We start from the raw sequence: 20,802 nt of genomic DNA, 5'->3' as shown, positions 1-20,802 counted from the left end.
CTGACAGCCATTATGGTCTGATGGCTATTAAAAGAGCAACAGAATAAATTTCACGTTCCTAGTCTAGACCTCAGTGATCAAACTTGCAGTGAAAGCTAGTGTTCTGCATGGGTATTAATATTACTATATTGCAACCACGTGGTCTTTATTCTATAAAGCAAGAAGCTTTGGTAAAAAGGCCATGGAGTAACTACATCTGGATCTTGAACTGTCCTTTCCTTTAAAGATTTCTTAGAGAAGACGTGTTTGCAGGGTAATATGTTCCTTGCAGTTTTTTTCTAAATTGTGTATAAAGAAAGGATTTTTCTTTCGAACTTCTTAATCTGCTACCTTTATCATCTTGGATTTCTGAATTTGTTAGAGGCCCAAATCATCTGCCACTGAGCTATTAGTCATGGAAAAATCTGGAAGAGTCTATCCATGCATTTGTGTTGTGCTGTTATTTTTTTTTCTTTTATTGTCAGAATTGATGTTTGCCATCAGCTCTGCACAACTTTAATAAGATCAGCTACATTTTTTTTTCCCAATAAAGATCAATTCTACGCCACGAATCAAAGCAGATTACATTTAGAAGGAACATCCGAACTCTAAAGCTTTGTGAGCGAAATGGATAAATGTAGCAAATGATCTTTCTGCAGGACATTCTGCCAGGATGCAAGCCTTCGCAGAATAATATAATCATAGAACGCGTTCGGTCGGAATGGACTTTAAAGCTTATTCAGCTTCAACCTACTGCCGTGGGCTGGTTACCATCCACCAGATGAGTCTGCCCAGGGCCCCACCCAACCTGGCCTTGGGCACCTCCAGAGATGGGGCATCCATAGCTTCTCTGGGCAGCCTGTGCCAGCACCTCACAGCCCTCTGGTTAAAGAAGCCATCTTCAGAGAAGATGAAACTCCCCGTTTAGGCTCTAAGCAGGCCTTGCATCTGCATACAGGGATAAAATCAAGCAATGCCTGATATTTTATCATGTTGGCCTGCAATGTCAGAGGCGGACTTTGGTGGCTTGACAATAGAGGTTGAACCTTCCCACCAATATTCCACTACATTTTGTTGCCCTGTGACAGACGGCAACAGAGGAGCAGTCTCACAGAATGGTTTCTGACATGGAAGTGTGTATGAAGCAAAGGGGTGGAATTGAATTCCTCCATGTGGAAAAAATGGCACCCACTGACATTCATAGATGATTGTTGTACATTTATGGAGAGCAAGCAGTGGATGTGAGCTCAGAGAGGCAGTGGGCAGTGTGTTTTAGCAGCGGTGACAGCGACACCTTCACTGGTGCAGATTTTTATGAGAGCAGCATGCCCTCATCACTTGTTCCCTGCTGGAGAAAATACGTAGCTAATTAGAAAGAGGAATATATTTGTAAAAGAAAACAGGGTATTTTATGTGCCAAAGCACACATAATGCTACATTAGAGCTATGTAAGTTATATTGTGGATTATTCCTAGAAAATTTGCTAATTGTATTATAAACGCACAGGACTAAGTAAGTCTGCATCTATGTTGGAACATTTCTCCCTCCTGTACTAAAACAGAAAAAAAGACTTCCAGGTGCAACCATAGGAAAAAAATCAGGTGATTAAAAAAAAAGCATACAAGTTGCATCATGTGCCAGTCTTTCATATTGTTCATCCAGTCAAGAAAGCACTACAGACTTTTTTAGCCTGTTTTTTCTTTAAGCTGAACTAACAGTAGGGAATGGAAACAACAGACATTAAATACTAGTAAAGGTATTTGACTTCTCCAAAGAAATAAGGTACTGATATGAGAAGAACAATCTAACTCATAATTCATCTTCTATGCCTGTATTACTCTTACACGTGCAGTATGTCCTAGTGATACATACTGTTGGGGCTGCAGGCAAAATGATTATGTCTTCCTATATGCTTTTAATCAAAATACTAATTTTAGGATATATTTCTGGAACTACATTCATTTGAGCAATAATTCTGCAGATTCCCTGTACTGAAGTCAAAAACTTCTGAGGATGTCAAATGTCTGCATATCCATCTTGAACTTGCAGAAAATACGTGCACAGAATGTATTCATTTAAACTGAATTCCAAATAAAAATTTCCCCGAGCTGATACTGAATCTACAAGGTGCACCTGAGTGCTGGGAGTATCACAGTTCTGCAGACCCTTACTTCAGCATTTATTTACAAAACCAGTAACCTTGGGCACTAATGTATTAAAATTGCCAGGTAAATCCTGCTTTTAAAATGACAATAGACTTCCATGACTCATGAAATGGCACAGTGATCTGTACCAGCACCTACGTGTTCAGTGACTAACAAACGAGGAGGTTCTCATGTAACCACAAGCACGGATGTAGAAAACAGATTTAAGGGCTATTATGCTTCTATCTGATACATACATTTTAATTCATTCACCGAATATGCAAACTATATGTTTAGCTAAGTGCTTATAATTGGCCTCAGGTGTAAGGTTCTAGAGATCATTATGGTGTCTCCCTAGTGATACTCTTGTGTATCCAACTAGAAAGAAGATGCCCCCGTATTAACATAAGGAATTACAAGCCACATGAAGACAGTGCACGCTGAGGGCCTCCACCACTTCAGGGGAAAATGGTGGGCCTGTTTCTTTTACTCCTCTCTTCAATATTTCATGAGATCTGATATTCTCTTACCAGCAACTTTCCCTTTTTCCTTCTCATTTGAAAAACCTTCCTCTGTCTCATGTTTTAAATATGTATCTATTAGTTTCATCTTCCTATCTGGTGTCTGATCCCCCTGTTTTTTTCCCACCTTTGTATCACTCCAGGTCATCTACAACCAGATAAATAATGCTTAATATTCTTATCTGCAGCGTTTTCTGCTTCCTTTGTAATTTCCACAAAATCAAAAGACTCCCAGGATACCTGGACTATAACAGAAGTACAGCCCCAGGGAAAAATGACGTTCATTTCTCCTAGCTAGTGTCTGCACTACTACTCATGATTTAGATGCATCAGCAGCACATGCTGCTGTTTTCTTTGCATCAAAATACAACCCTCTAAATGCAAACTACCATCCAGGATGAAGGACACAGTTATTTATTTAGGTGATTAGAATGGTAAAGAGTCCAATTCTGAAGAAAATTAGCATTAAAAGATCTCTTCCCATATACCTTCTGTCTTGCTAGGTATTTTGGAATCAGTAAGAAAATTTCTGTTGTTGAATTTTACCTTAATAAGGGTTGCCATCTTTGAAGGTTTTCTTATGAGTTAATAAAGAGGTATCTCTTTTAGAATGAAAATGCACCCAAATCCCTTTTCCCTCCGGATACCACAGCATGTCTTGAGTTAATTATTGTTAGAAGTTTTATCTCTGAAATGATAACTTCTTTATCTTAAGTGCTTTCTGATGGACATTAAGAAAACAAAAACCTGCTTACACAGGTGGATAGTGATAGGACAAGGGGGAATGGTTTTAAACTAAGATTGGAGATTCAGGTTAGATGTTAGGAGGAAGTTTTTCACTCAGAGAGTGGTGTCGCTTTGAAACAGATTGCCCAGAGAGGCTGTGGATGCCCCATCCCTGGAGGCAATCAAGGCAAGGCTGGATGTGGCTCTGGGCAGCCTCAGCCTGCTCTAGTCGTTCGCAACTCTGCTCAGGGCAGGGGGGTTGAAACTTGATGATCTTTGAGGTCCTTTTCAACCCAGGCCATTCTATGATTCTATGATATTCCATGCAATGTTGCATACCTCTGCATGTAATTGATGCAGCAGCTAAATCTGGAGTCTTAGGAGGAATTAAATGCTATAAACATAAAGCTCTGACAGTTTAAAGTGATATTGAAAGATGGAGGAAAGCCAGGAACTCCTTAGAAGCTTATCCACCTTCCTGTGCATTCTTTGTATGTTTACAAGTGCTTATCTGCTACTACTTTCACTATGGGCATCTTTGAGATTTGAGTTAGTTCTGCACCTAACCTGCATTCTCAGTAGAGGTTTCCTTTAGCTTGTCTGTGTTGTCCTCCTTTTCTGCAACTCTGAGAATTACATGCGCCTCACTTGTGCTTGTTCTTAACCACACCACCATTTAGGCAAATGTCTCCCCACATTTCTTATTTTACTCACGGTTACTATTGTTACAGCTTTCTTACATTCAGCGTGCTGGATTTTATGTTCTTCCTCCATACCATTTTGGTAGGGTTTCATCCTGGGTGTTGCACGGTTCAGTCACAAACACAGAGATCTGAAGTGAGGATTTGTTGATTCCAGATCTTTGCCACCAGCTTTCCAGTTTGACACTGGCACCTCGTGTACCCCTGTTTATTTGAAATGAATTAGAGATAACCTTACCCTGCTAAAACATATTCTGGAGATGCCCTCATGCTTGCAGAGCACACAGAGTTCCCTGATTTCAAAGGAGTTAGAGAAGAATGTATTTTTCATAGCTATTTTTATAGTAAGTCAGGAAGGACAGCAATTTTGTTCACTATTTTGTATGAAACTTTTGGTCTGTAAGAGTTTTCTAATTGATTTTTTCACAATGTGGACCAAAGACATATTTTTAGCCATTAAAATGCCAGTCATGCTGTTCAGAATTTGTCCTTGAGCCTTGTGACAACCATCTGAAGCACAGCCACTATTATTTATTGCTTGCATTTCTAAAATAGTTCAGTTGCTTTCCAGCTTGCTGCTATCTACAGTTAGTAATTATTAACTCAGAGGAAAACACCTTCTGCATCTCCAGGTTTAGAAGTAAAGCAGAACCTTTCTAAATGTCTAACTAGATAGATCAGTGATTTGCCAGTATTTCTGGCAAAATCTCTTGTGATGTTGGCTTTGGAAGTCCACGAATCAAGGGAAGGCACCTGCTTACAAGAAGGACATTTCTTCTGTTTTGCAATTGTGAGAATCCAGCTTTCTCACTTGACAGGAAAGCAATTAGTTAACACTCACTTCAACCGGGCTGTTTGACTCTGACAGCATTTTCCAGAATGATTCAGTAGTAAGGAAGGACCTTGGAGACAGTGATAGCCTGTTCTCCTGCTGATGGTGATGTGAAACAAACAAAGCCATTTGAAGGATTGGTCAAGAGCAACCCATATAAATTATCTCTCCAACAGGCCTAGGTTGCTATTTAAGAATCACCTAATTTGCCTCTCCCAATGCCTAAAGAAAAGGGAAAGGGAACAAGTAGAGAAGAGAAAAAAACCCAACCTTATAAGACAAAATATTTCTGATGTGACATTCCATGATTTTTCCAACCATGATTTTGAGAACACAGTGTTACTGTACCTAATGTTCCTGTGGAGTGCTGAGACATTCAGTTAATTATTGAGCTACACTGGTTAGGTTGGCCACATCAATTTAGATAAGGTCAGCTCTTTCCTCAGAGCACATGTTACCACCATGTGAGCAAAAAAAAAAAGAAAAGCAATTGCATTTTATAATGTGCATCTTTGAGCTCTTTATTTTCATTGCCATTTTATACTAAAAATATAATCTAGCCACTGAAAACATGAAATTTCAGCTTTCATTTTTTATCTTTGGATGCTTTCACATGTTCTGACAGGAAAGATTAGGGTCAAATACATACAGGGAATAAAACTGTTTCTGAAGTCCCGAACTGTATTTTGAAATCAGTGGTTGCTACTGGAACAGACGGCTTGTTTTTTGTCTTTGTTAGTTTGCTTGTTTGTTTTAGCGCCTCAAAGTTAATTGAAACTAATGACTTTCATATAAAAAATTAACACAATTGAAGAAGTATTCACGGAAATAATAACACTTTATTTAATTCCTTTCTGCAATCTGCTTCAGCTATGAATCAGGACTCAAAAACTGGGTTGCTCTTAAAGGGATCCACTCTTGGATGAGATGAATAAGAATTAATACTTTCCATTATTATGTACCTTCTCTTAGGGTTGCCCTAAGAAAGGAAGGCAGATTAATCTGCAAATGTGTCACTGCACCATCAGGTATCTTTCTGTGGCTCAGAAGGCTCATCTTTGTTTTCATCTGCTGAGTGATGCTGACAGTCTCTCTCTGTGGAGGAATCTTAAGATGAATGCTGTCAAATGAAAACAGATAAACGTGTTGCTCATATGTGTATTCTTTCGCTGTTTGCTTTCTTGCCTTTTACATTTCATTTCTTACTATGTGTAACTCTATTGCTATGTTATTCAATGCAGAATTTACTGAGAATATAATTTATCAACATTGATCAGTTTAGAATAAGCATACATATAAAACAGGATCCTTTGCAACAATGTTTGCATAAAAATAAGGCGTATGGTGCCAAGCATGTAAATATATTTAAATGTTGTTACTGAATCTACTGAGATTTCATTGAATTCCAGTCCATTTTTCTCATTCTGCCACATTTAGATGGAGTTACTAGAAACAATCTGAGTTATTTTTGCTATTTTGTCACTAATTTATGTTTTCATAGATTGGGCTATAAAAAAAAAAACAAAAAAACAAACACAATAGATAGAGATCCATAATGGTGTCACTAGTGAGAAGATATTTTTGAGTTCTGAGATTATTATTCAACATTTCAGTGAGAAACTGTGGTGAAAATGTTTCTCCAGCCTGATTCAGAATAATTTTTATTTAGACAAAATGATATAACTTCCATACGCATACATCAAGCTGAAAGAACATTTTTTACTTATGTTTCAGGAGCCTCAAAACTCTTACTGACTCAGAGGAAATGTTAGACATTTGTATTCCTTGGGGCATTCAGGCTATGTGAATACCAACTAAGCTGGAATTAAAAATAAGCTATATCAGACTTAAATGCAATATACGCTAATTTGTTTTAACAGCTGGATACTGAGGGAAACATATTTTAAAAGAAATGAAATACTGTATACTTGGACTTCAGGCATGTACAATATGATTTTAATCACTACCATATACTACACACTACCTCTACATACTAATGCTTTTGCATATTGTAGAAACATGGCTACTGAGGACGTGCAGAGAAAAAGGCAGTATTTTACAGAGTAGTTTTAATTAGACTGTTTGATTAGTTTAACTAGTCTGCTACAGCTAAGCAGGTCTAAATCACTTAGACTAATGTAGTGTTTTGAAGCATCATGTGTGGACAGCTCTTAGAAGCAAGGGCAGCAGCAGCAGCACGGTGTAAGAACTGCCCAAGGCAGATTATAACACAGGTATCACTGAGCTGGTCCAGGCGAATTCTACCACAGCACTGCCCCAGAAAAGAAATGCTAACATCAGACACATGATAACAACATGAATATAGGAACACTGTCTTAGGAAATCAAAGGCAGACCTCTGAGCCAATAACTTAAATAATAAAGCAGCTGCATGACTGATAACAAACAGTACTTTATTTAAATGTTATCCTGTGCATGTATTTAGAAAGTGGTAGGTAGCACTGATGTCTGAAGGCACTTCAAATGCTCAGTACTTCATTTCAATAAATCTGGAGTCTTTTTCAACCATTCACAAGAAGTGCAGGACTGATTATGACTAGGCTATCGCATGTCTCACCACAATGAGTTTCAGCTCATTTCTGTTTTCCCACATGTACACAAAAGAAGATGCAGTGATGGTGAGCAGGTAAAGACCTCAGCTAGCAACAAGCAGAATTTCCTATTGACTATTTTTTTTTCTTATATAATTATTGAATTTATTGTATATTATCTGTTATGCAAAATTGTGTTACTTGTGGATGTAATGCATGGAAAGAGTAAATACACATGTATTGTGTATCATGCAGATACTTCTGTATATGACATTTGCCCATTATTTCCTGTCTTTATTATCTCAGAAAACAAGTTCATCAGCCTTTTTGAAACTTGTTCTAACGCATGTTTCTAAGGGATAATGGAAATCACGTTATTTACATAATTTACAAAATTACAACAAGTAGAAAAGGAAGGAGATCCCCTCCAACCTAAGCCACTCTATCATTTTATGAGTCCATGTTTCAATGACTCAAGGGAGCCCTGCCTGCCCCAGCTGTGCTGTGAATCTGAAAACAATGTAAATGGCTTTATTTTAGCTAGGACAAATTGAGGACGGTTACAAAAATATACTATCGCTCATTAATAAGCTATTGTATCAGCAAGTCAGCTGAAGTTGAAGAAACCAGCATGATTATGGCTGGATACTCACAAAATACTTGACTATTACGAGGAAAACTGGGCCTTCCTAATGCTTCCTGCACTGAAATCGCAGATACCTGAGCAAACCAATAGGAAAATCCATCTTTGGATAATAAGACCCTGGTTTGCAGATGGAAAGTGGCACAGTAGGTTGTTTAAATAAGTCTATTCATGCAGCTCTCACACTCTTCTCTGGGTGCTCTTCACATCCATTGCCGTGTCTCTGGTTTTTGGAGATAACAGTACAGTTCTACAGCGAGTGAAGTGGATGAAACGAGCTGCTAGTCCATCTCCCAGCGCAATAACATCCATTTAAATCAATTTAGTATAAAATCAATTGAACAGAAACTCCTCAAGATGAAGACACATCAAATATTAAACTGATCTGAAAAGATAGTGCACTTGCAAGATTGTAGTCTGTAGGACTAAGACTATCTTCTTAGTTTAGTCAGAAGCTCAAGTTGAAGAAGGAATGTGTCCCTTAAGTCATTCAGAAAAGCTGAGTTCTGCATCTTAATCATGAGGCTATACAAGCATTGTGGCAGTTTGTTAGATGTCTAAACACATAGTAGAGGTTTTCAACTCTGCCCTAAATTATCTCTAGGTTGTTTTTTTGTTTATATATGGATATTAATTTAGAGTTTGCCTTCATAACCATTTTCAAATAATATGAATTAACAAGATGATTCTACCACCACTTCCAGGTCAGCAGATGGTGTGCATGCCTTCCCTGTGCTGGTACAAGTGTTCCTAGTCCTGTGATCTGGCAGAAAAGCATGATGATAGGGAACAATTTGTTCCGTGATCAGTTTCACCTATGCACATATGGGTACCTCTCTTAAGCTGCACCACTGAAGCTCCACAATTGTTTTCTGAGCAGATATTTACAGTGCTGAGGATGAAGACATTACTTGCCAGGGCCTGAGAAAAGCAGTGGGAATATAGGAATAGAATATCCCAGCCAGTCTGTGATACAAATTTGCCTTAAATCTGGGAAGGAAATTGAGAAGTCAGAGGAAATTTCAGTGGGAACAGTAAAGTCACTCTGTATAAAGTAGGAACAAGTCAAATCTGTGCTAATGCTGTTGATGCTTACATTAGTGCTCAGGAGCTGAGAGTGACTGAAGGAGGATGACTGTGCGGTTAAAGCAAGGCTGCCTGACTCAGGAAATCTGAGCTCATTTCCTGGCTTTGCTATCTCTTTAGCTTTGCACAAGAGATTTAATCTCTCCACTTACAATTTTTTTTTCTTCTTCCTGTACCATAGGGAAACAATTATGCTTCAAATTGTTCTAAGAATAAATTCATTAATGTGATGGGTACATTCAAGTTCAGGCAAAAAGACGTACAAAGGCTTCAGCTGTTGTTCCTTATTTTAAAGACCTTCATGCTGCCTGTGGGGCAGATGTATTGGAGTTCTCACAGCCCATGTGTACAGAGGTGCTGGTGGAGGAAGGCTCACCCCAGGCAGTGTGCCTGACTGCTGAGGAGGAGGCTGTGGCAAGTGATGCTCATCAGCAATAGGGCTTTATTTTTCATGTGAGCATAGCCTGAAGGTACTGCCTGGCTTTCCACTGAGAGGGCCGACAAAGCAGGAGTAGAAAGGTTAAGAAATGATTCTAAATTTCAGTCAAAACAGAAAAAAACTTGAAAATCTGAAGCATGGAAATACAGATGCTGAAACAAGGATCCCGTAACAGGAGAGATGCAAAAACATCCGCCCCAAACAGAGGTACTGGGAGCAAAGGCTGTGGGTGTAAACCCTGAGCCACTGCAATCATCTGATCAACCTCCAGGAGCCCCAGGATATTGTCTGTCGGTGGGGCAGGCTGACAGCGCCAGTAAACGACACCAGCAGCACTTCTGCAAGCGTGAAGAAGAAAAGCCAAGCCCCACTTGGCTTCCAGCATCCCTCCGGGTCTTCACGTAGCGGGCACCCGACGCCCTGCACACCTCCCTCAGAGCTGAGATTCCTGCAGGCCCACCTCCCTACGCTCTAACACACAGCCCGCCGCTCCGCCCGGGAGAGCGAAGGGCAGCGCCGCACGCCGGGGTGGGGCGGGATGCGGAAGGGAGGCGGCGGACATGCGCAGTGGGGCCGAGCGTACCGACCCTCCCTCCGCGGGGCAGCCGGGCGGGGCGGCGTGGGGCGGCCGTTACGTGAGCGTTATTTTCCGCGATGCGTTTCGGCTGCCGCTCGGTACCGGGTTTTCGTGGCACCGCGCCATGAGACGCCGGCAGCCGCAGCCCTCTGCCCGCAGGACGCCGGCCTGCTCGCCTGAGGGGCGCGCCGTGCTCGGCAGCACCGCGCTGTAGCGCTGCGATCCGGGCTGGGCGGAGGTTTCAGGTAAGAGCGGCAGCTCCGGTGTGCAGGTTTGGGGCGCCTAGGGGCGATGCTTCCTGCTCCCAGAAGGTCTGTTGCTGTCATGCGTGGGCCTCGAGCCTTGATTTTGATGCGGAGCAGGAAGCTCTGTTATCACGGCGTTAAAAATGGAGCGAGGTTGAGTCCGAGGTCTCGCGTGTCGTGGTTTGATGGCGGGGACCGAGTTTCCTGAAACTCGGAAAATGTGTTTTCTGAGGGGGTTAAAAACTGGGGATGCTTCATCGTGTTGGCGTGACGCAGTGAATATTTAATCTTGTTTAGTGATACTAAATGAAACCGGCGGCTTCTCGAGTATATAATGGCTCACGTACCCCTAAAATTGTAAGGGCCCGTTTAGGATGTAACACTTCCATGCAGTTTTTAACCCAGCATCTGTGTCAGCATATTACTCATAGGGGTTAAAATTTAAGTTTAATCTTTGCTCACAGCCAACACCTTTCAGTATTTGGGCTCCAAAAATGGCGAGTAGTGTCTTTAATCATAAGACTGCTTGAAAGAGTCAGAATCTCTTGGCTTTAGGAGGCTTCTACTCTTGCTTTTTTTGTCCGTTCTGACATCTAATGTTTCTGAATTTAGTTATTAATATGTATGACTATATTAAACATGAATAGTAATGACTGTATTTAACGTAATGGTCTCAATTAATGTGGTGTTATAACTAATAAGTAATCCTGTTTAATGGAACTGCTCGTGTAAAAAGCTTGCTAGAGTAAAACCTATTAGTTTTGGACCTGATCATCCTTTAAGATGGATTGGTTATTTGGAATAAACCAGTTGCAAGGAAGAGTTGAGGCAGGTTTTCTCGGTATAAAGCCGTCACACCTTCAGTTTCCAAATGAAAGCTGCTTGACTGCAGTTAGAAGGATGTAGGTCTGTGGAAATGGAGGAGAGGAGGGAGTGAAAGGTTACAGTTACAGCTGTGGTTGTGGTGTTTCTTGCTGCTGCTGGGAAGTGTAAACAGCAGTGCCATCCCCTTAATGAGGAGCTTTCAAGCAGGATTAAATTCTTTGCCGACAAGGATACTAACAAGATGAAAATACTAATGGTGGTTTTGATAATTAGGTTTAAAATCCTGTATTGTGATTCAATTGAAGCAATAAAAAGGCTTATGTAAATCTCTGTATAACTGAATGCATGTATGTTAAGATAAAATCGGAGCACCTTTGGGATAATTTCATGCTGAAGATGAGCTAGTCAGTGTAGGTCTTTATATTTCTTCCTACCTCTGGGACACGTATTAAAGCTCACTTCTGAACTTCTGTCGAGTTAGTTGCGTTTTTGGGGATATTCTGAGCACGCCATACTCAGTCTAAAGTAGATTGATTCTCAGAGCTGTAGAGGTCTGGATTTTACTTGCTAGCTACTCTCACTCTGTTCTGATGGGGAGGATTCAGCTGAAACACTTTTGTTGATGTTATTGTGTAGCGAGACGAGACTCCTGGGGCTGGGAGATGTTTTTTTCTGGTCATGTGGGGAACTGGTGACACAAGTTCTCAGTAAACTGCTTTTTCCATAGCAAAGATTGTTGGGATTCTCACGAGCACTTAGTAGGCATCCATCGTGATTTGAGGTAGTGTTCTGCAGAGTGCATTTTAATGGCTTTGATTGAAGAGGAAGTATGGTTTGTGTTGGCAAGGTTTGCTCTGCTTGGAGGGCCTTCGTTTTTTAGCCAGAGGAAAAAGCTGGTAAGGTTTTACTTTCATGTGGTGGTTGAACAAGTTTGGGGTCTGGAAGAACCCTGAAATTGCAAACAACTTCTGAATTGCAGAAGAACTCCTATGTCTCAAGCTTCATTAGCCCAGATGGCTTGTGACACGCTCAAACCAAGTTAAGCTGAACATCATGGAAGAATGTCCTGAATATCCTGGGTTCTCTTAGCTCAGTATGGTTTGGGCTCTATGTAGATACAAAGTTTCTCTAGTAGACTATGAATTTGTGTGATACTTGCTTTCAGTTTGTGAACCATATTAAAGGTAGAAATTCATACAAGAAAAAACCTAACTCTGTGTTGGAATACTACTACGGAGGCTTGTTAATCAAGATAGTTGGAGTTGGTGAATGCTCTTGCTTCCAGCTAACATGCGTTTCACCAAGGCAAGCTTGCATAGGTTTAGGCTTGGGAGGCCAAAGGTACTGTTGTCAGTAGCAGGAGACTTGAGGCAAGGAGCAGAATCTTTGATCCTACGTAGCTTTGTTCATCAGGAAACAGTTTATAAAAGTGCACAACAGGATGCCTCAATCTTAATATAAACCTTAGGATTGTGAATGTGCTCTGATATTGTTTTGTATAAAGATAGCACTTTCATACAGATAATTGAGATGTAGAGTGAACAAAACTAATCATACGTTCCCGCACCATATATGTTCGAATAAAATATGAGTGCAGATGACCATCTCTGTGTAAGTTAGTATGCTGATATGGGGGAAATGGATGCTGTGGGCAAGCTGTCACTATTCATGTTCAGTTATTTGTGTTCCATGTGTCTACTCTGTTCAGTTTGATAGAGAAGCAGTTTTACTTTTCAGTTCTGATTGTATGAAAGTATAACAAGTATCTGCAGCGTGTATGTGTTTAAAAGCTGACCTTGATGGGTACATTCAAATCTGTGTACTGGAAAATCACTAAGAAAAAGTTAAAACAATTACAGAAGGCTGTTAGTCTGTGGTTAAAAATATGTTGTTTTTTAATTCTTTAGCAGACTTGTTATTTGTTCTGGAATACTTTTCAGAGTTTGGTTTTGAGATGGGGTACTGATTTGTAATCATAGACAGAAGCTCTTAACTGCTCAGCACTAACGAAATGAAATTCCAGTGGCACTTTGACTGTGGTTTAGGAATAAGCAAGTTTCAACTGAAAGCTATGATATACTGGTATGTGGCTGCACTATTTTTGGTTAGGGATGGATTTTGGAGAGAAGTCAAATAAATTTAACATCAGAGAATACAAGCAATCAAGTATCTTCTTGAAAGCACATGAAATAAATTGATCCTCTTAGCTGGTAATCAGTAATAATGAGGGCAGAAATCAGTGGCCAGTTCTTGCGATGTAGTTCATAGAATTTTCTTCTATCTTCCTACTATTTCACCTGAACCTCTTTGGGCTTATCCCAGTACGAGTGAGTCTGTAAACTGCATGCAGTCTCAAGTATCTGTACATGTTGTTCAGCTTAACCTGTAACAAGCGGGCTTATTTAAGTACCAGTAAGAAGAATGAACATGCATGAATTGATAGGAGGGAAGAACATATTGATGGTAAGTAGAGCTTAGTTTGAGATGGAAACTGATGGGAATTGTTGACCTTAAGGTACATATGTGGATTAAGTGCTCAGATATGGTTCATGCTGGTAGCAGAGCTCCCATAATTAGTTATTGTGTAAATGAATTAAAAACCAAAAAACATAAAACAGCATCAGTTTGTGCAGCCAAGTAGGGTTTTTGCTTCAGACAATTCATTGTTCTTATTTGGTGTAGTTGCATCAGATAAATAAGCGAACTAGAGGAAGAGAATGGCTGAGGTCAGAGTCTGAAAATGGCTATTTCTATTTATAATCAGTTATGGTCAAAAGTTTTTTTTACCTGGTGACTGGCTTGTCTTTCTTGCTTAGCAGCAAGAAAATCCTTCTTTGGGTGGCATTACTAAATAAGTTGCAGAGAGCTTCAACTTGAAGCAGATTCTTCAGTTTGATAGCGAAGCAATGGTGATAAAAAGCTCTCATAGCAGAGATGGAGGGAAGGGAGGATGTGTTTGAATTGCTAGGTGACAGGATAGTTCTGAGGCAGAAGTGATACTCTATGAGCGTAACGTTTTGCTCAATTAATATGCTTATTTGTTAACATAAATGTTTAGGACAAAATTCACTCTTAAAGTAATATATTGTAGTGAATGTGGTCTTGGTTTGTCTTTAAGTGAAGTAGTAGCTTGACAAGAGCAGTTAAATTGGCAGTGTTTGTGGAGTGACACTGCTTCTGCGTCTGAACTCAAAGTAATCATTTCAGAAAATGCTGAGGGAATTATACCATCTGCGGATCACAGAATCACCAAGGTTGGAAAAAACCTACGAGATCATCCAGTCCAGCCATCCACTTATGGCCAATAGTTCTCTCTAAACCATGTCCCTCAACACAATGTCTAAATGTTCTTTAAATACCTCCGGGGTTGGTGACTCCACCACCTCCCTGGGCAGCCCATTCCAGCACTTGGCCACTCTTTCGGTGAAATATTTCTGAGCATCCAGTCTGAATTTCCCCTAGTGCAACTTGAACCCATTCCCTCTAGTCCTATTATTAATTACAAGAATGAGGAGGCTGACTCCCAGCTCACTGCAACCTCCCTTCAGGAAGTTGTAGAGAGCAATAAGGTCTCCCTTGAGCCTCCTCTTTTCCAGACTGAACAATCCTGGCTCCCTCAGCCATTCCTCATAGTGCTTGTGCTCTGGATCCCTCACCAGCTTTGTTGCCCTTTTCTAGACACACTCCAGGGCTTTGATGATGTTCTTGCAGTGAAGGGCCCAGTTATTTTTTCATGGTATCTATTTGATGTTGAAAAAAATCACCAGGTCTTTGAGAGGAGACTCAAGATCTGCCATTTCATTTCTAGAACACTTGTATTCTGGACTGTGGGCTTTGTTTGGGACTTTTTCAGTCAATCTTAAATACAGAATAAAACTTAATTAGCCTTTGACATAATCAGTAATAATAGTTGAAATCTTTTTTGAAATGCAGTTATGTCTTTCATTCCCACCCCTTCACCTTATAATTACCTTCCTGGATAGAAGTCTTGCCAAATAAGAAGTGTTAAGACAACATAAAAGAGTGACTTAAATTGAGATGTTTTATGGTTGTGGTACTTGTGGGAGAGGTGGGTGTGGTTCTTGCACAATAGGATGGCCTAACTCTTCTTTGTAGCAGTAGGACTTTGTCTTTTGGTTGCATTATATCTGTGTGGCAGACAGATGGTGCATATCTCTTCTTAGTTTGCTTTTCTCCTTTCATTTAACTGTCCTTGTAAATTTGGTAGCAATTGTTCTGGTTGCACACTGAGCCCTGCCCCTGAGTGCTGGCTGCCAACCACCAGCCTGCAAAATGGGGAGTTTCATTGGATCTCACTCCTCAGTTAGGAATGAACTATAGTAACTTGTATCCTTCCATTTAAAAGAACATTAAAGTGAAATTTAAGTGAAATGTGTTGATTTTGGATCTGGTTCTTCTATTTTTCAGATCCTGAAATTCTTTTGGCAGTAGAGCGTTCTCCTCTCTCCCCAATATGACCTTTAATATCTTTTTTTTTTTATCCTGAAGCTGCTCCCTTGCTACAGCACTTAGGCCTTCACTGCCCACTACCTCAATAAATTGTTGTAAGACTGCTGAAAATCAGCACAGGCTTACCTATTTGAAAAACCCTAGCAAAAGGAATGCAGTCTTTAGAAATATCTTTTTGCTGTATTGATTGGTGATGTTGTTCAGTGTTACAAACAAAAGTAACAGTCTCTTTATGATGTCTTGTTCTCTTTTCATCTCTGTTACATTATTGTCCTGTTTATACTTCTTGACCATCTCTAATTCAACACAACAGCAGCTTGGTAACTGATTTGGTGTTTTCCAGAATGAACTTACCACATGGTTTGGAACGTCAGCATACTTCAGAATAGGAATAATAGAAAAGGACTTAGTTCTAAGTGCCCTGAAGTCTGGGAAAGGAATCATACAACCTTGAACACAAAGGTTAGGATGTCAGGAGCAGGTATCTTGAAAACTTTTCACAGCATTTTGAGTATCTGGTCTTGAGTGCCTGCTTTCTGCAGGTCTCTGCTTTTATAAACATGGTGTGCAAAGCAGGATGTAATTGTTACTTAAGGTGGTAGATTCTGCCTGCCTTAAGATGTCCATTCATTGCCTTCTATTTGCCCTTCAGCTCTTAAAGGTATATTTCACTCATTTTCTGTGCTGCCTGGGCATTGATTAACAGGTTTTTTGTTTTTCCTCAGCTCTAGCATAGTGGTGTGGCTGAGAAAACTTTTCACAGGAGGAGATAATTTAGGTTTCCTTGGATGAAATAACCCGTATCTTTCTATCTGTATTGTTTCTGAGTAGAAATCTGCTGTTTTCCAGGTAAAGGAGTGAAGGTCCCTGTAAATTGCCTTGCCACGTTCTTGGTGCTAGAAACATAGATGGTTTGGATAAACTGTTGTTTCAGGTCAACTGTCACTGAGCCAAGCAAGTGCATTAGGCAGACTCTTTAACTCTTGAGTTTTCTTGAGAAGTAATAGGAGTGTAAGGTCTGGCTTGGCAAATGTAGTAACAAAACTTTTGACTTCTGTAACATCCAAATTACAGTGGTGGAAATGTGAATAATGGTGCTGAGTTTCATAGTAGTTGTTCTGTCAGTCTGCCCAAACCAAGCATCAAACAAAACTGCCTGATCAGTAATTGGTGTTTGCCATATGTGGACACTATCAGACATAACGTTTCCAGATGCATAAGGAAGCTTGTGTACTGTTGCAGCTGTCGGCTTCTTGCAGGCTATGAGAAAGTCCTGTTTCCCTTATCTGAAAGTAAGGAGGAGATGTTGAGGAGGGTTTGTAACACTATCGTCCCCCGTGAACTGTTTGTCTCAAGCATCAAGAAGAACTTCTTCATGCTGGAGAAGGTTGTTGCTCAAATAAAAGCATTTAAAGTTATGTACTTGATAATCTCTTTTTTTTTTTAAGTCAAAATTTGCAGGATGAGTGAAAGCTACATTGAAAGCTGTTGGCATAGCAGTAGTTCTGTGGGATTTCTTGTCTGTCACCAATCTACTGGCTGCATTTCATCCTGCAGCTGCTTATTCCACACTGCTATGATAGTAGGAGGCAGTTTGTTCTCACGAATGACTGTTTGGAACTTCAGACTATTAGCTCTCTGGCATGGGTTATAGGGACAGTAATATTCTTCAGCTGCTCAAAGATGAAAATGTGTGTAGATTGCTCTGAAGGTAGTGCCTCCTATTTGTTTCCATGGAGACTACAACTGATAGAGCACAATAACACTGTTTGAGCAGATTCTCAGCTACAAAACACTTTTTCAGTGTGGTCACTACCATTCACTGTGCATTTTTGCCAGCAGTGAACAGAAGCTTGCATTCTGTACTCAAGGGATCTGCACCAATGGAGGTGACCCACTATTCCCACTGCTGAAATGCACCACTGCCTCACTGTGCTCATATCCACTGCTTGGTCTCCATAAATGTTCAGAAAGTATCAGTGAATGTCACTGGGTACTCTTCTTACCCTATGGTGGAGTTCAGTGACACAGCTGTGCTTCATTCGCACTTCTGTGTCAGATGCCACTTGTCAGACTGTCCCTCTGCTGCCATCTGCCACATGGCAACGTGATGGAATATTGGTGGGAGGGTTCCATCTCTGCTGTCATTCCACCAACATTGCCCTCTGATGTCGTGGGCTAAGAAATAGAAGATGCTACTTTCAGAACAGCCTTTTATGTAAACTTTGTTTGCCTCTTTTTTTGCGTGTGTGTATGATTCATTTTACAACATGTAGGGTGGAGTCTCAGATGCGAAACTAAACTTTGCAGAGATGATAATGTATGAGAAACTTTTCTTGATGCTCTTGAAACAGAGGCTATGGATGTTGTGCTTGCTACTTGAAGTCAGAAGATCTCATCTTGAAAAAAATAATACTGCATGGAAAATGCTAAGGAAAGAAAAGATGAATATCCTTTCTTATCACCAGAATCTTAAATATCTGTGAAAATAGGGTTATAGCACCTTTTCAGTAGGTTTGGAGGCTTTGTAGATCTTAATTCCTTTTCCCTGGATTATTGTGTATGTCTAGGCTCCTTATAATTAGTTTAACTCCAGCTTAGACTTGTGTGAACTAGATAATGCATTTCCCAGGGCAAAATTTGTAAGACTTCCTTGTTCAAATGTTTGTTTAAAAAAAAAACAACCCATAGATTGCTCAAATCTAAAAATACATTGAATTTTTTAAGATACAGAAGAATACAGTGCAGACTGTAGTGAGTTTTGTGGAATGCAGAAATCAAACTGTAACTTGCAGGTAACATGCCTCTTGTTAATGGGATCTTTAGTAATGAATGCATGTTAAAATTGAGGCTGTTAAGTTTTTTATTTGTAATTCAACCAAACAAATGCAACCAATAATTGTGAATGTGATGGTAGTTACAGCTATGTAGTAATGAACACAGGCATGTATTTTTTTGCAGGTAGTGTTTAATCCAGTTATCTGAGGTGCTTTAAGCAATCATACAGTTTTCTTGAAGATAATATTTCCCTAATTAAGCAGAAATGAACAACACCCTTCTGAGAGAACTGAACAGTGTAGTAGTTTAGTTTGCAGCAGTTGTTGGAGGATTAAAGTAATCTCATTAAATGGCCTCGTTTAAATTTTGTGGTCACCTGAGAGACAGTAGACAGATGTCAAAAGGGATTTATCCGGAGAGCATGACATCAGCTTTGTAGTTCAACTTTTTTTGATGTTGAAGCTTTCTTTGCAAGAGTTGAGCTTTTTTTTTTTTGTTAGAGTGGGGATGTCATTGTGTTGCTTGCTGTAAATGAGTACTTTGTAACATCGAGGGTAATTTTGTTCATGGGGTTAATATTTTAAATAATCATAATGTACTTTATTGACATATATTTGCCAAAGTGTCTTGGAGGTTGATATTTGACGTTCAGACACAATTTTGTTTTGATAAAGTATACTTTTTTATAGGTAGAGATGCATGAATGAGGTGCTCCAAGTTGATCCAAGAGATCATTGTGTTTTTGAGATGTTTAAAATTAGACGCCTAAATTAACATACCTCACTTACCTGAGGTATGTGGGGTTAATGAAGGCTGTGGTGTGCTCTGGCACTGTGGGGACCTGGCATCTAGGTGCCTTCACTGTGGATTTAGGAGTTTAAATGGAGTCTCCTGTCTGAAATGCAAGCTGAAGCTGAGGGCTCCTGTCTGGATGTGTCAATCTCATTGTGTTTTGGAGAGAATACAGATGCCCTGTGGGGGCAGAGATCTTTTTCAGCCCAGAAATGCAATTTATGCCTGACAGTTTTAATTCCAAAATTGCAATTTTCATTTCTATATGTTTGTAAATCATTATGTAATGTGTTCTTAAAAAATAATTTCAAACCTGTCTGGGATGACTTCTTTAGAGAACAGAAGAGGATGTTCCTGTTTGTTCTAGCCATGTCACTGCTTTACTAAAAGAATATATGAATATTTTCCAGGCAATGGAAATACTTACAAGCACTCAGGAGAAATTTTATGAAAGCTAGGGAGAACTTGTACTGCTTGCTGCCTTACTCATACAGCTGGCAAACAAGCTGAGAATGCAGTGTACAAAAATCACTGAATCTTTTCTAAAATAGAGAAACATTATTAATACTGTGACTTTAGATAATTAGATATGCTGTATGTGCTTTACTGGGGCTAAGTTTTAGGTCTTGCATTTTGGTCTTGACAACCCCATGCAGCCTACAGGGTTGAGGAGGAGTGGCTGGAAAGCTGCCTACTGGAAAGAGACCTTGGTGTGCTGATGGACAGTTGGCTGAATACAAGCCAGCAGTGGGGCCAGGAAGGCGTGTGACATCCTGGCTTGTATCAGGAATGGTGTGGTGAGCAGGACTTAGGGAAGTAACCTTCCCCCTGTACTCGGCACTGTTGAGGCCCCACCTTGACTACTGTGTTCAGTTCTGAGCACCTCAGTACAGAAAGGACATTGCAGTGCTGGAGCGGGTCCAAAGAAGGGCCTGGGGAATGTGCCCTATGAGGAGTGACTGAAGGAACTGGGGCTGTTTAGTCTGGGGAAGAGGAGGCTGAGGGCAGACCTTATTGCTTTCTTCAAGTACCTGAAAGGTGATTGCAGTGAGTGTGGGGTTGGTCTCTTCTCACTGGTGACAGGACAAGGGGAAATGGCCTCAAGTTGCATCAGAGGAAGTTCAGGTTGGATATCAGGAAACTTTCTTTACAGAAAGGATTGTTAAGCACTGGAATAGGTTCCTCGCGGAGGTGGTTGAGTCACCATCCCTGAATATGTTTAAAAACCATCTGGATGTGGTGCACAGGGATGTGATATAGTGGTGGGTTGTTAGAGTTAGGGTAGTATGGTTAGGTTGAGGTTGGACTTGATGATCTTTTGAAGGTCTTTTCCAATCTGAGCAATTCTGTGATTAATTATTGTCTAAATAGAATTTTCAGCTGCAATGAACTGTGATCGTGTGCATTATTAGTTACTATGGCTCAGCTAAAGAGTGGGGGTGTACTTGTGAATGACTTACATATATTTTCTTAGTGTGTGTAGAAAACAGGCA

General features: G+C 40.2%; 1 protein-coding gene across 2 annotated transcripts in view; it reads left to right on the top strand.

Moving 5' to 3' along the window:
* Positions 1 to 10,286: 10,286 nt before the first annotated feature.
* The window catches only part of CCSER2 (coiled-coil serine rich protein 2), a 62,098-nt gene continuing 51,582 nt past the window's right edge, over positions 10,287 to 20,802 (top strand). For both annotated transcript variants that reach the window (XM_065746776.1, XM_065746777.1), the window contains exon 1: positions 10,287 to 10,444. The gene's annotated coding sequence lies outside the window, so the exon portion shown is untranslated. The remainder of the gene's footprint in view (positions 10,445 to 20,802) is intronic.

The sequence above is a fragment of the Cyrtonyx montezumae genome, unplaced genomic scaffold, assembly GCF_038088225.1.
Source record: "Cyrtonyx montezumae isolate F1298 unplaced genomic scaffold, pur_monq_1.0 scaffold_4, whole genome shotgun sequence".
NCBI classification, from domain to species: domain Eukaryota; kingdom Metazoa; phylum Chordata; class Aves; order Galliformes; family Odontophoridae; genus Cyrtonyx; species Cyrtonyx montezumae.
Note: the sequence above shows the minus strand (reverse complement) of the source record. Positions and strands in the feature narration are given on the sequence as shown.